Raw genomic sequence first — 14,421 nt, forward strand, 5'->3', positions numbered from 1 at the left:
CCTCCTAGCAGGCGGCACTGACCCGATCTGACCCTCTGCAGGGCTCAGCCTGGCACCCAGGGCTGTGGGGGTGAGGATGTCCCCTGGCAGGACCCTCAGCATGGTTTGCACCAGGCAGGTCTCAGCCAGGTTGGGAGTCCTGGGAACCACAGACTGCTGAACCCCCTCCCCGAGGATGCTGTAGCCTTCCACGAGGACGCTGAAAGCCCCCCTGAGGATGCTGAAGCCCCCTCTGAAGATGCTGAAGCCCCCCCTGAGGATGCTGAAGCCAGCTCTGAGGATGCTGCTGCCCAGACTCCCCTGCCCAGGCGCTGCCAGGGGCTGCCCCAAAGCCGGGCAGAGGCTGCCACTTAGTGTTGGAAGGGAGCATGGCTGCTGCAGGGAGCTGGCAGAGCGATGTGGTTGGGGACAGGCCACTCCTATGCTCCTTGGAAGGTCCCCAGGCTCCTGCTCAGCCCCCGGCGTGCCTGAGCATCCCTGGGTGTGGGTGGTCCCATCTAATGATGGCTCTGCTGATAACTGCTAATGGGGCTGAAGGGGCTCATGCTCAGCTATCCCCTGTTCGTTCCCTTGGGGTGCTGGCAGAGGTCACCCCCACCAGCCCTGCACTCCCAGACAGCTGATGAAGGTCCTCACCCCTGCCCAGGCACTGCCCAAATCAGCCACACTGCAATATCCAACGCAGAATCACAGAATGGTTTGGGTTGGAAGTCCACCCAGTTCCACCCCCCTTCCACTAGATGAGGGTGCTCCAAGCCCTGTCCAATCTGGCCTTGGAAACTTCCAGGGATAGAACAGCTACAGCTCCTCTGGGCAACCTGTGTTCTAAGGTCTCCCTGGAGCCTTCTGCTCCAGCTGCCCTCCTGGATGTGTTACCATTTAAACAATATGACTTAGACACCTTTTTCCTAGAGAATATGGCACCAAGGCACCCAGGGGATGCAGGATCCTACTGTTGTCCCCTGGCTTTATAGTGGTTCAATGAGAAACGAGCCCTTCAACCAGCTCCTGGCATCTTCTGGTTGTCAGAGCAGAGCTCAAGGTCCCTTGGCCATCTGGGGAAACTGAGGCAGGGTACAGCCAAGCAGGGCTGGGTGGTCCTAAGCAGCTCCCACCACCCCAGGCATTCCAGCTGCTGTCATCTCCTGCTCCTTCCCCTCATTACAGCCTGAATCCCTGGAGACGGCGGCGGCAGAGCGTCCTTCCTGGTGATGTTATATTAGCTTAATAGCATTTTTCCACTCCATTTGAGAGGGGAATTTACAATGATCTCCGATTAGGACTGCCTTAGGAATGTCTCTGATTAGCACCATCCTCTCACCGGCCACCCGGGCTCACCCTGCCCCACTCTGCGTCCAAGGGCTGCAGGTGCCAGCTGGTCTCTGGCCACTCATCACCCCACAGTGCAAAAAGCTTCTCTGGGCAACCTGTGTCAGGGCCTCAGCACCCTCACAGGGAGGAATTTCTTCCCAATATCCCATCTAACCTTGTCCTCTGTCAGTTTGAAGCCATCCTCCCTTGTCCTGTCACTTCAGGCCCTTGTCCAAAGTCCCTCTCCAGCTCTCCTGGAGCCCCTTTAGGCCCCAGAAGGGGCTCTGAGCTCTCCCTGTCACCTTCTCTTCTCCAGCTCTCTCATCCCATTTCCAGAGCAGAGATGCTCCAGCCTTTGGAGCACCTCCATGGTCTCCTCTGGACTTGCTCCAGCAGCTCCACATCCTTCTGATGTTGGAGGCCCCAGAGCTGGAGGCAGCACCACAGGTGGAGTCTCACCTGAGCAGAGCAGAGGGGGACAATCCCTCTGCTTGACCTGCTGGCCACACTGCTGCATCCCAGGACACAGATGGGCACCCAGGAACAGATCCTGCAATCTCTCTCACAGTCCTGCTTGCAGGCCACTGGCAGCCCCGGGGGAAGTCCCTGTGGGGGCAAGCAGTCCCTCACTGCCAGTAGCCCCATCCCCGGCAGCCCCTGCGCTCTGGAGCACCAGGGACTGCTCAGCCCTGGCCCCCTCCTCACCCTGAGCTGCCACTGCTCTTCCTTCGCCTCTGCCACAGACGGTTCTGGGATCACTTACCAATTAGTGTGGCCTGCTCATTAAAGCTCATTATCTGCCAGTGTGAACTTGGATGGGATTGTGTGGGCTTGGCGGGGGATCAAAATCTTCCTTTTTTCCAATTGCATCCCGCTCAGCCCCCACGCTCCAGGAACAGCCCCGCGGCTGCTCCAGAAGGCTGGGGGATACGGTGCTGCCTTTTAGAGGGAAAAAAAAGTGCCCAACAAATTAAGTCGAGTTCTCCACACAGCAGAGAATGGTTGCTGCTCCACAGAGATGCTGGGATGAAGCAGGATGATGCCTGGATCACTGTCTTCCATGGCTTTCCAGGAATCTGGGGATGCATGGAGGGGGAAATGGCAGGACTTTTTGTCCACTGTGGGATAATGAGCTCAGCCCGGCTCCAGGATACAGAGCTGGCAGTGACAGGAAGTATCAGCTGCCAACCACAGAAATTAGGTTTCTTCTCCATGTGGTACATTGCTGGGAGGGGCTGGTCGCAGAGGTGTCTTGGCTGTTTCCTGCTTTTAAGTGCAAGGATAGAGGGGGAACCACAAGTCTGACAAAACCAGTCTTCTCCAAGTGCCTCGGTGGGTGTTTGAGTTTAACAGGTGCCAGAAAACCCAACAGATTTCACGGCTTGGATGGAATCACCTCCACTCATGGAAGGAGATTTTGCTTCCTGGCTGTGATCCGAGCTGGAGGGCAAAACCCTGCACCCCCATTGCATCCCGAGCTATCTAAGTGTGACTGGCTCTGCCGCCACCACACACACCCCAGCCTCTGCCTGGCTCTGGGACACTGGTGCCTGGGGGGCTGACATGGACCCAGATCCTTGGGCAGGGATGGGAACATTGCTTTGCAGACAGAGGGGCTGGTCCTGGGCGTCCTGCAGCTACAAGGCAAACGAGCCAAAGTCTTTCTTTGCTGGGAAAATCAATCCCAAATGCAGCCTGGTTTCATAAGAACCAGGAGCATGGGAGTGGGAGCTGTGTCTTTCCCAGTGCCTCCTTCCCCTCTTTCCCAAAGCTGTCCTTCCCCAGGGACACACCAGGTCTGGCTTTCATTAGCGTATGAGCCTGTTTTGGTGAATGGCTCTTGTCAATATTGATTAAATTCCATCTTCCCATGTGCAGACAAATCCTCCTGCAGTCCCTTCAGCGCTACCATCCTAAAATAACTCAGTAACAAGGCATGGTTTAACCCTTCCCTTCTCCTCCAAAAAAAAGCCCCTAAGGTGAAATCACCCGCTAACTATTCCTTTGTTCACCTCCCCGCATGGAACCACCCAGTAACAAGACAAAAATCCACCAGCCAGTGGAAAGCAGCTGGTCTAAGTTCAAGCCAAAGAGCCTCAGCTTGCGCGAGCCAGGGTTTTAGCACAGGCCAAGCTGGGAAGGCTGCGCCTACATCATTAACAAAATCCCCAGCAAATGCTCCCCGTGGCATCCAACCAGCTCTCCAGGGCTGAAAATTGTGCCCAGGAGCGTATTCTTCCTCAGCTCCTCCTTGCCAGGGTGCCTTTCACCGCAGACATCCCTCTGCCTGCATCCCACGCTGCCCTGGATTAACCGCCTCTTTTATTGCTGCCAATTACTGGCAGCAAAGCTGCCTCGGGGATGGAGGATGTGAGATGGGTTACACCTTCCCGGCCTTAATGACGTGAGGATTTGCAGGCTGGAGCAGCAACCTCGGCTCCCCATGGATCAGGGGATCAGCACACAGCCCCCCACACTGCTTCCCTGCATGTCCTCTGCGCCCCACGGCTGGAAGCTGCACAGGGTATTGTGGGGACAGCTGTATCCCCGAGCTCTGGCATGGATCATGGGGTGGGGAGGTGCATGGATCAGGGGATGGGAAATGCATGGATCAGGGGATGGGAATGTGATGCCCATCCCTGGTGACCCAGAGCTTCCCGCGTGGGTGGGAGCAGAGGCAGCGCCGGGCTGCAGGCAGCAGACCACACTCGACTGCTGCTGAATGCTCTGAAGCTTCACACTGTGAGAAGAATGAGCAGATAATAGGATTTTCCATCTCTTCAAAGGGCGCTCGAGCCAGGCCCCGGCGCTGTGCGGAGCCCTGGGAAGAGCCGCCAGGAAGATCCCACACCTCCCAGCCGGCGCCGCAGCCACAGGGATGCTCCCAGCTGCAGAGCAGCCGCCAGCGTGCAAATGGGGACTGGGAATCCGGGTTCTGGGAGGGCAGAACGCTGGAAAGCACCACGGGGATTATCACAGTGATACCCAGCAAGGCAAGGCAAGAGGAGGTGAAACAGTGGTGATGCCACATAGGGAGTCGGGGGAAGGTTCATCTGTCCCCACATGGCCTGCTTCTCATAGAATCATAGAATGCTTTGGCTTAGAAGGGACCCTAAATCTCATTTCATTCCACCCCCTGCCATGGACAGGGACACCTTCCACTATCCCAGGTTGCTCCCAGCCTCATCCAACCTGGCTTTGAACGCTTCCAGGGATGTGGCATCCACAGCTTCTCTGGGCATCTGCTAGTGCCTCACCACCCTCACAGGGAAGAATTCCTTGTTAATATCCAATCTAAACCTCCTCTCTTTCAGCTTAAAGCCAGGAACAGCTGCTGTGCTGCAGAAGCGAGCAGGAGAGCAGACACTGAGCTTTCCACTTGGTGCTTGCAGCAGCCAGGGCACGCACACATTGCCATGCCAAGGGCATGGCACACTCACACCCCTCTGGGCACACACACTGGCACCAGCCTGGGGCAGGGCAGCTGCCCCCGGCCAGCCCTCGGTCCCTCAGTCCCCGACCGCTGCACAGGGGCAGCTGAGGGACCATCTGGAGCCTCATTTGAAGAGCTCCCACGTCCCCGCGTCCCCGCTCCATTTCTCCTCGGATGGCTTATCAGCAGTGACTTTCCCGACAGCAATCGATAGAAAACATTTTATCACCTTCCCAGGCGGCAGGATCCGTGGAGTGGGTCTGATTTCTGTTTCTATGGTGACATCTTCCGGGCTTGTGAAAGATTTTGCCTTTCTTGGTTGTTGTTAGGTGGTGGAGACGGGGGGGGGGGGGGGGGGCAGAGGGGGGCTGGTGCTATATTTTTTGTTGTTGTAGGTTTTGCTTTTTTAATTTTTTTTTCCTTTTTTTTAATACCATTTTCAGCACACCAAGGAAGCTGCCAGCCAGCCAAACGCGATGCTCGCAGCGTACCCACAGGAATGCTGCTCGCTGGGAGGGGCCCCAGGGCAGCTTTCATCCCCAAAATGCCTCTGAAACCTATTGAGGCTGAAACTGGGGCCGTCTTCCTCCTTCCCTCACCCCCCGTCCCCCTTCCCACCCCTCCAGGCTTCTCCTGCCAGGCCTGGAAAAAGCCACTCGGCCACACAGCAGGGATGGCCTCAAGCACAAGTGACTGCTTGGGGCGTTTTGTAGTGCAGTTGATTTTGCTGCTCAGCTCTGCTCCCTCCTCCTTCCCCTTCCTTTTTATCTCCCTCCACCTGCTTTGGTGGAGGAGGAGGGGGTTTGTCACCCTGCTCTGCCAGCTGTGGTGGCCCTGGAACCTGACCAAAGGGGCAAGGAGGGACACCGGGGGGCGGGGGGATCATTTCTTATCTCTAGGACATGATTGTTTGTCATCTCCTGCATGCAAATGGCCCGGTGCTTCTGCTGAGTTATCAGCACCTGAGGATCTCACCGACTGCCTAATTAATGTCTGCAGTTCCCTCTCCTTAGAGCTTCCTTTATCCCATGAACTGCATCGCTCCTGCCACCTGGCCCTGCCAAAACAGTCCATGTGCTACTGCTGGGAGCTGGAGGGATGGATAGATGGAGCAAGGGAGGGAGGGAGGGAGAGATGGATGGATGGATGGATGGATGGATGGATGGATGGATGGATGGATGGATATACTGGAGGGGGACACTTTGGACAAGGGCCTGGAATGAAAGGACAAGGGGGAATGGCTTCACACTCCCAGGGGGTAGGATTAGATGGGATATTGGGAAGAAATTCCTCCCTGTGAGGGTGCTGAGGTCCTGGCACAGGTTGCCCGGAGAAGCTGCGACTGCCCCATCCCTGGAAGTGTCCAAGGCCAGGTTGGACAAGGCTCAGAGCAACCTGGTTAAGTGGAAGGTGTCCCAGCCCATGGCAGGGGGTGGAACTGGATGGGCTTTAAGGTGCCTTCCAACCCAAACCATTCTAGGATTCAATGATTCCATTAATGGATAGAGAGAGGGAGGAAGGAATGATCTCTCATGTCTGGAGTTGCCCTGTGCTGATGCATTTAGCAAAGCAGCCACCACCTCTTTGGCCCTTGTGGATTGGGAACCCAAAGGGAAGCCCCTCTCCTCCACTCCCAAGTCCCCAAGAGGGCTGAACCCTTGTCCTTACTGCAAAGGGAACAGCTGCACATCCTGGTGTCACACCAGCCATGCCACCTGGCCCAGGATGTGCTGCAAGAGCAAGTGCAAGGGCAGGGACTGGTACTGAGCAGCTGAGAGGGCCGAGGTGCTGCTGACAGCATCAGTCCAGGTTGCCAGAGGGGGGTTTGGAAGGCACTGCCATCTTAGCAACGCTCTCCCCACACCTTTCCCATAATGATCAAGCCACACCGCTCTATTTAATTAATGTTTCTCAGTGGCCCAGCCTTCAGCTACTAAAATAAGTAAATAAAATAAAACAGAGTTTTCTTCTTTTTTTTTTTTTTTTTTTTTTTTTAATAATGGGAAACTCCAAAGCTCGTAAAGTTGGACCCGTGTCCTGGTGTTAAGTGACAGCAGGGGATCGCTCCTTGCATCGGGCACAGACCCAAAGCACTTAAAAGCAAGGGCAGGAATGGGTAATGCAGGTCTGCCATCCCCTTACCCAGCCAAGAGAAACGCAGTGTCCGTGACACAGATCAGCACCCCTTCATATTTCATCTCAACACAATGCCCTTATCTTTGACCCAAAATAAAAATTATTCCTTGCTCAGCGATCTCAAAATACAAAATTATCTACGTGTGCACTAATGCCACATATCAATCAACTTCAAATGCAAATCCCCGCAGCGTTTAGCCCTAATTTTACCATAAAAGGATGGGTCCACGCCAAGCACCTCGCTCAACATTATTCTAGGGAACGGCAGCTTCCATCAGCAAATCTTCTCCTGGTCATTGACAAATACTTGGATCCTCAGCTTTTCCTAATGGAAACAATCTGGCCAGTTCCTGGGAAAGGACAAAGCATGGAAGGAGAGCAGCACATTCTCTTCTCTCCCCCTTCTTCCAGCCTCCCTCCTTAAAAACCTCTTCGGATCTGGAAGCTGGTGCGGAGATGGGTGCTGGGGGAAGGAGAGCAGAGCTGGATGGGAGCAGCCAGACAAACCTCTCTGCTCTCTGGGCAAGGGCAGTGGGAGGACCAGCATCATCAGCCACACTGGGGAGAGCCTGCACCCCTTCCCTGCTGACAGCAATGCTGCTCAAGGGGAAGCCTGTTTGCCAGGATGTGCGGTGGGTAATTAGGGATTTGCAAGGCTGGGCACACTCTGCAAGCCTTTTTCTTCCTTTTTACAGCAATGAGAGAGCGTTGGTGGGGAAAGGCGCTGTGCAGGCGACAGGAAAACACCAGGGAACACTTGAAGGAATGTCAAAGTGCAGATCAAACCCAGCCTGTATTAAATGTCTTTCCAGGTTGCTGCAAGGCTGGTGGGGTGCGGGTGGAACAGGCAGACAGCAGAGCTACTGCAGGGCCACAACAAATACCAGTAAGAGCTCTGGAAAGGCTGAAAAGCTCTGAAAGCATGTGTCGTGCTCCAGCTGCAAGGAGCAGGAGAGCCCTCTCAAGGGGGTTGTTCCACTGGGGCTGTCCCACCACCGTAATCAGTGACCCCTCCACCAGACACAGTGTCTAATGAATTCCCACCCTTATCCACTTCAGCAGATCCTGGGTCCCACTCAGTCTGGGATCAGTCGCGGCAATGCTGGGAGCGTGGCACGCAACGGGTCCATCCAAATTTCCGCCCCACATCCTCGAGGAACAATGGCCTGTGTGTCCCTCGGAGGCCCCTCCTGCCACACGCGGCCGCAGCCGCCCTCCAAACACTCTCCCTCTTGTTCGCTTTGGCCGGGAAGCGGCGGAGCAGCAGGTATTTCCTGCCATCGGCTGCCATCCCCGCCTGGCCAGCCCCAGGGGGGACGTGCTGCTCCATCTCTCATCCCTGGGATCCCCAAGGGACCTGCCACCCCTCGGGGACAAACAGGGACCCGCAGCGGTTGCTGTCCCTCAGCAAGCAGGTGGCCCTGCTCCAAAGGGACACCAGCAGCTCCACACACACCCCCGCTGTGCACATCCTGCTGGAAAAGATTTCCCTTCTGCTGTTCCAAGTCCCAGCTAAAATGAGGCTCAAAAACGTGCAAAACGCTGGTTTTGCCTCGTTTCCTTTGTGTGTTTCAGTGTGTTCTGCAAACAGGGCACTTCCTCAGAGCTCCGCTTTGGCTCTCACGTTCGGGAATAAGAGAGAGGCTTTTATTTTAATAGGAAAACAGGATTATAAATTAGCAGTCAAGCTGTGAAGGCACAGAATCTTCCTCTTAAAATATCTGCACATGTCGCCTTGGCCAAAGCTGGGTGTCAGCACTGAGGACACAAGCATGGAGGGGTCCTGGGTGCCACCCTCTTGGTGCACAGCAGGTGCTGGTGGCTGGTGGCACATCCAAGACGCTCATGAATAACCAGCTGCCACCACCCAGCAGCGAGGGCTTACACCGGATACCTGATGGAGAGGAAAATCCCAGGCAAACATCAGGCAGCGCTGCTGGCTGCAGCCAATTTTCCTCACTTAATATGTTTCCTGCACTCATCTCCCTCCCTGACCTCGGCTCCTCCTTGGAGCACGTTCAGCCCCAGACGCACCGCTGAGCACAGCCAGGGCCAGCAGGACCGCTGCCATTTCGTCCCTCCCCTCTGCTCCCTGGCCAGGGCTCCTGTCACACTGCTGCAGACCCCAGCTTCCCCCTGAAGGTCCCCAGGCTGCCCAGGGCAGGGTAAGCGGGCAGTGATGAACACCTCGTGGGGTGATGGTGCTCTGTGCAGCCGTGGAATGCTTGGAGAGCAGGGGGTGGAAAAGCTACATCCATCCTTTGTGAAAGATGCATGTCCCAGACTCCGATCCAGATGAAGACCTGAATCCAGCTCCAAAGGCAAGTCCAGATGTGGATCCAAATTCAGCTCCAAATGCAAATCCAGATGTGGATCAGAATCCAGTTCCAAATCCTGATCTAAATCCAGACACAGACCCAAGTGCACACCCACACGTGGTGCAGTCCTGATCTAAATGTGAATACAACCCGAGAGACAGCCCGAGCTCCAAACCCGGACCTGAGCCCTGACCCCAAGGTCCAGTGTGTGTCTGCAGGGACTTCACCCTGCCCAGTGCCAGCACTCGGTGGATGCTGCCCTGTGGGAAGCCCTGCAGGATGCTCTGCACCCAGCACCGGTGTCACCCTCCAGTGCCCAGCACCAGCACCCGGCAGGTGCTATCCGGGGGGCTCCCTGCACGCAGCACTGGTGTCACTCTCCCGCGAACGGTCCCCGGTGCCCAGTGCCAGCACACCATTGTGCCCGGTGTCCAACACCAATGCCACCCCAGTGCCCAGTCCACACTGCCCAGGAGCAGCCATACAGTTCCCGCTGCTGGCATCCAGCACCCTCTGCCCTGTGTGGAGCACCCCGGTGCTCGGCGTGCCGTGCCCAGCGCCTGCCACGGTGCCCGTTTGCCGCGCCCCGGTACCCGGTGTGCCACGTCCCGATGCCCGCCGTGCCATGCCCAGCTCCCGCCCCGCTGCCCCCGGTGTGCGCAGCGCCCGCCACCGCCCCCGCCGCCGCTCCCGGTGCCACCGGCGGCGCTGCCGGCAGGTGTCGCCGCGGTCGCGGGCAGGCGGCGGGCGCGCGTGCACTTCCGACGGCGCTCGGTCATGCCCCCGCCGTCCCTCCCCTCGCTCCCGGCGCCGCGCGGGGCTCCCGCCCGCTGACACCGCCGAGGCGGCTCGCACGGCGCGGGAGAGCGGCGCGGCCGCCCGGGCATGGCCGCCGGGGCCGCCCCCGCCCAGCGCCGCCGCTGAGAGGCAGCGGGGCTCGGCCCGCCAGGTAAGGAGGGCTCCGGACGCGGCTCGGGGGGGAGACCGGGCGGGCCGCTGAGCCCGGGGAGGGCCCGGGAGGGCCGCGGGTGATAGGAGCCGGCGGCGGGAGCGAGGGGAGCGGAGGGGCCGGGCGAGCGGGGCGCTGCCGGAGGTGGGGGGGGGCCCTGCCCGCCGCCCCGTTACCCCCCCGGGGCTTCGCGTCGCAGCTGCGGCTGCAACCGCGGCTCCCGCCGGGCCCGCTGCGCTCCTGCTGCCGCGGGAGCGGCGGTGGCACCGCGAATCCGCCGCCACATCCCCTTCCCTTCCCTTCCTTTCCCTTCCTTTCCCTTCCTTTCCCTTCCTTTCCCTTCCCTTCCCTTCCGCCCGCGCTCCCACCGCACCGCACTCGCATTTCCAACCCTAGCCCGTTCCGGTCCCTCCAGCTCCCCCAAACCCGCCTCGATCCCCCCAAAACGGGAGCCTGTCCCTGGCTCGGTGACGTCACGGAGGGGCTCCCCGGCCCCCCCGGTCCCGCGGGTGCGGGTGGCCGCGGTACTCCCGGCTGGCGGTGCCGAAATGCCGAGCGGGGACATGGTGCATCTTGGATAGATAGCCCTGAGCCCCTCCTGTGCCCTTTTGCTGCAGCTGTGAAATTCCATTTAAATTCCTCTTGTGTGTGTGTGTGTGTGTGTGTGTGTGTCCCCATTCCCACTCTCCCTGGAAATGTGCAGCTGGAGCAGCACCTTGGGCATGATGGTGGGATCCCAATTGGAGGTGGTGAGCTGCCCAGGGGTCGGCATCCCGAGGGCTCTCCGGCCGGTGGAAGCGTCGTGGCTGACGTTGCAGACCTGCCAGAGGTTCTCACTGACGTCAGAGTGGGATGTTGTTGGGGTGCATGTTTGTTCCCCACTGCCTTTGATGGAGAGTGATGCCATCCCTTAGATGTGAGCAGATTTTGGCTTGCTGAAAGCTCTTGTGGCCACTGATCCCTGCCCGCTTTCCCTTTGGCTGCTAGCAGTGCCCGTGTTGGCTGCCCTCAGGTGACCTCCCAAAGTGATGGTGTGGAGGAACAAACCCAACAGTTGGGGTTTTGCATGGGAGAGTGCTCCTAGGGCCCTGTGCCAGCTGAGGGAGGGCATCGCTGGTGGTGCCAGCACCTTCCAAGGGCTCTCCCAGCTCAGCTCCTGTTGCCCCAGCTCCTGGGCATCTCTGGAGCCTGATGGTGCACAAGTGGTTCCCTGCTGAGTGCCGGGACTTTGTGGAGCACTCCTACCCCACAGCCACCTTTCCCAGGGTGGCAGGGTGTGTGCCCCAGGTGGGTGAGCTGCGCCGTGGTGGCTGTGCGGATGTGGGTGCTGTCACCTGTGTGCTGGTGACAGAGGGTGGGGGGACCCGCGGCGAGCGAGGCGCAGGTTGGCTGTGCGTGGTGCCCGCCAGTGCTGAGGCTGTGTCTCCTGGTGACTGTCACTGCCTGATGAAAATGGACCTCGAGCTGCTGGGGGATGGAGTGGAGAAAGATAGGAAGAAGCTAAGTGAGATGGAGAAAAGGACATGTTCCCCCTGAGTGCTCTTCCCTCCCCGTTCCCCCGTGGGACTGAGGTGTGCCTCGAGGTGTGGTGAGAGCGATGACGGTGAGGGGTTCAGTGTGGGTCTGTGCATGGGGCTGGGGGCACCCACACCCTGAGCAGCAGCTCTGCAGCCCGGGCTGGGAGCTGTGTGAAGTTCAAGGCAGGAAGTGAGAAATAAAAAGAAAAAAAAAAAAAAAAAAAGCCACGGCTGGTAGAAACCACCAGGGAGATTTAGGGAAGCGGCAGTGCTGTGCTGTGGAGCCCAGAAGAAGTGTGTATCCTTGTCTGATGAGGAGCTGCCCGTGCCAGGGACCGCAGACCCACCTCTCTTCTCCCGGCTCTGTCTCCGCTGCAAGCCCCAGGGAACAATTGCATACAGAGTGCTTCGTTTCAGAGCCGCCACAGTCATTTCAGAGACCTTTTAGGCAGGAAAAGTGCTCTGTAGCGTGTAATTTGAAGGCTCTGCTCTGAACCTTCACTGTCGCTCTGCTAAATGATCCTCTGCTCTTCCAAACCTTTGCTGCCTGGAAACCAGCAGCAGTGACCTGGTTCCTGGCCCCGCTGGGTCCCTGATCTCCCTTCAGCTCCGTGCTAAGGTGAGGGGAGTTGCAGGTTGCAAGGAGCAGCCCGGGGTGGTTCTCTGCCTTGCACGGGGCCTCTCAGATGTCAGAGTCCTGGGAGATTTCAGCCAGTCTTAATCATCTCTCACGTCTGCCTGAGCTGCAGAGGTTGTCAGAGCGCACTAAGGATTTTCCAGCCTGGAGGGTCGAGTCCTGTGAGGGCTCTGCAGGAAAATCTAGGGACTCCAACTGATTTTCCCCTGAAACGGGGGAGGTGCAGAATTCTTTTCTGTAGCGTCCCTCAGGCTTGGCAGCTCACGGCGGGGAAGGACCGTTCATTCTGCCATCAGAGGAAATGGCACAACTTAGGTTTAACTGATAGAGCCATGCCACAGCCTCACTGGGGGCACCGGAGGTGAGCCTGGAGGTGCTCGACCATGAGTTAGCCAGGGAGTGTGATATCACCCTGGGGTTTCCTTGTCTTTCATCTCCTGCCCGTCCTTGTTAGCTGCCCTACAACTTCTGTCTGCTGGAGGCACACCTGCAGGAGCAGAGCGAGCTGTGCGTTTCCTCTTGCCGGGGGTGCTGCCTGCCCTGCCAGATGCAGGCAGGGCTCCGAGTTCCTGGCAGCCAGGGCATGCAGGCAGCCTAGCAGGGGGGTGCAGGAAAAGGGTACAGGATGGGGAGAAGGAGAAACATTTCGATTGGAAAGGTTTGGCTGTCACCTCTTGGCCTGGTCTGGTCCTGTGCTGGGTTGGCACAGTGCAGGCACCTGTGTGTCTTCTCTTGCCTCGTGCGGCTTCGCTCTGCTTTGGATTCGCTCTGTTTTGGATTTGCTCCTGGTTCCTGCTGAGGCAGGAGAGTCCCAGTGATGGTGGATTTATGCACGTCACCAAATCAGACACACGGCCAAGGCAGGAGGCACCGTCTTGAGTCTGTCCTAGCAGGCTGCATCAGCTGTGCCAGGCGTGCACCTGGGTCTAAACTGCTCTTAAATCCTGATGGTGCTGGGGACCCCGCCCTGTCCCCAGGCGATTGCTGCCACTCACTGATGACAAGACTTCCACTTGGCTTCTGCTGCTCGCATCCTATCCCCCCTCAGAAGGTCATGGCAGCAGGGCACACGGCAGAGGAAAGGCAGTTTCCCTTTCCTTTCTTCACCTCTCAGAGGGATACTGCACAGCTACAGTCCTTTCAAAGAGCAGGCAGGATGCATCCCGGCTGAGGTGGAGCAGGCAGACCCGTGTATTGTCCTGCCACCATCCTGTCCCACTGCCTGCTCGAAAGCACGCTCAAAATCCACCTGCTCGGAATTGCGTGGATTTGGGATTTCCCCCCAGGACGACTGGTCCAGCTGCTTGAGGCCGGCAACAGTGAAGCTTTCACCTGGTATGGAGGAGGAGGAGGAGGTGGGAGGCAGGTGCAGGTGCTGGGGTTCCAGCATCACATCCGAGCACAAGGAGCTGGCTCCAAGAAGCAGTCACCACCTGCGCCCACCAGCACCCAGCTGGCAAAAACTACACATCCCAGCAAGCAGAGGGCCACCATCAGCCCTGTAAGATGGAGAGTGGCTTCCTGGGACTGGCAGTCACCCCTGATTCCCCTATGGGAGGTTGGGATCGCTGTGGGAATGTCGCTTCACCGCGGGAAGGTGGCAGCTTGGTTTGTGCTTTGGTTGCACAGCCTAGTTTTGAGAGCTGGAATATGCTCAAAGCTGGGCTTTCTGAGTTGCTTTTTTTGGTTTTGTTTTGTTTTAAATGACAGCATTTCCCCTTTAAATTTACATCTCTAGCTGGGGAACACAGAGCCTGGTGAGAGAGGGAGTGTGAGACTTTTATAAAAAGAACGAGTCGGGTTTTATTATCCCTTTGAGACGAGCAGGGAAAATCTATACTGAAGGCATGAAATAGCAATAAAAATGGACTTTTTGCCAAAGCAAAATTAATTGAGTGAATCTCAGTCCTCAAGCCTGAGCTCTGAGAGGCTTATGAGTTGGATATGAACCACGCTGCCCCCTTCCAGGCTCTCATCCCCCAAGGAGGGGAGGCAAATCCTCCCTCTGGTCCTTGGTGTGCGATGTGATCAGCACATGGGAGCAAAGTACTTGTGCTTGGGATACAGCGAGGTTGAGGATGCCTCCAGCCCTGACAGTCCCTGGAGCAAGGACCTTCTCC

General features: G+C 57.7%; 1 long non-coding RNA gene across 1 annotated transcript in view; it reads left to right on the forward strand.

Moving 5' to 3' along the window:
- The first annotated feature begins 10,067 nt into the window (after positions 1-10,067).
- The window catches only part of LOC120410779, a 56,652-nt gene continuing 52,298 nt past the window's right edge, over positions 10,068-14,421 (forward strand). The window contains exon 1 of the long non-coding RNA XR_005603101.1: positions 10,068-10,147. This is a non-coding gene — a long non-coding RNA (uncharacterized LOC120410779). The remainder of the gene's footprint in view (positions 10,148-14,421) is intronic.

This window comes from Corvus cornix, chromosome 14, assembly GCF_000738735.6.
Source record: "Corvus cornix cornix isolate S_Up_H32 chromosome 14, ASM73873v5, whole genome shotgun sequence".
NCBI lineage: Eukaryota > Metazoa > Chordata > Aves > Passeriformes > Corvidae > Corvus > Corvus cornix.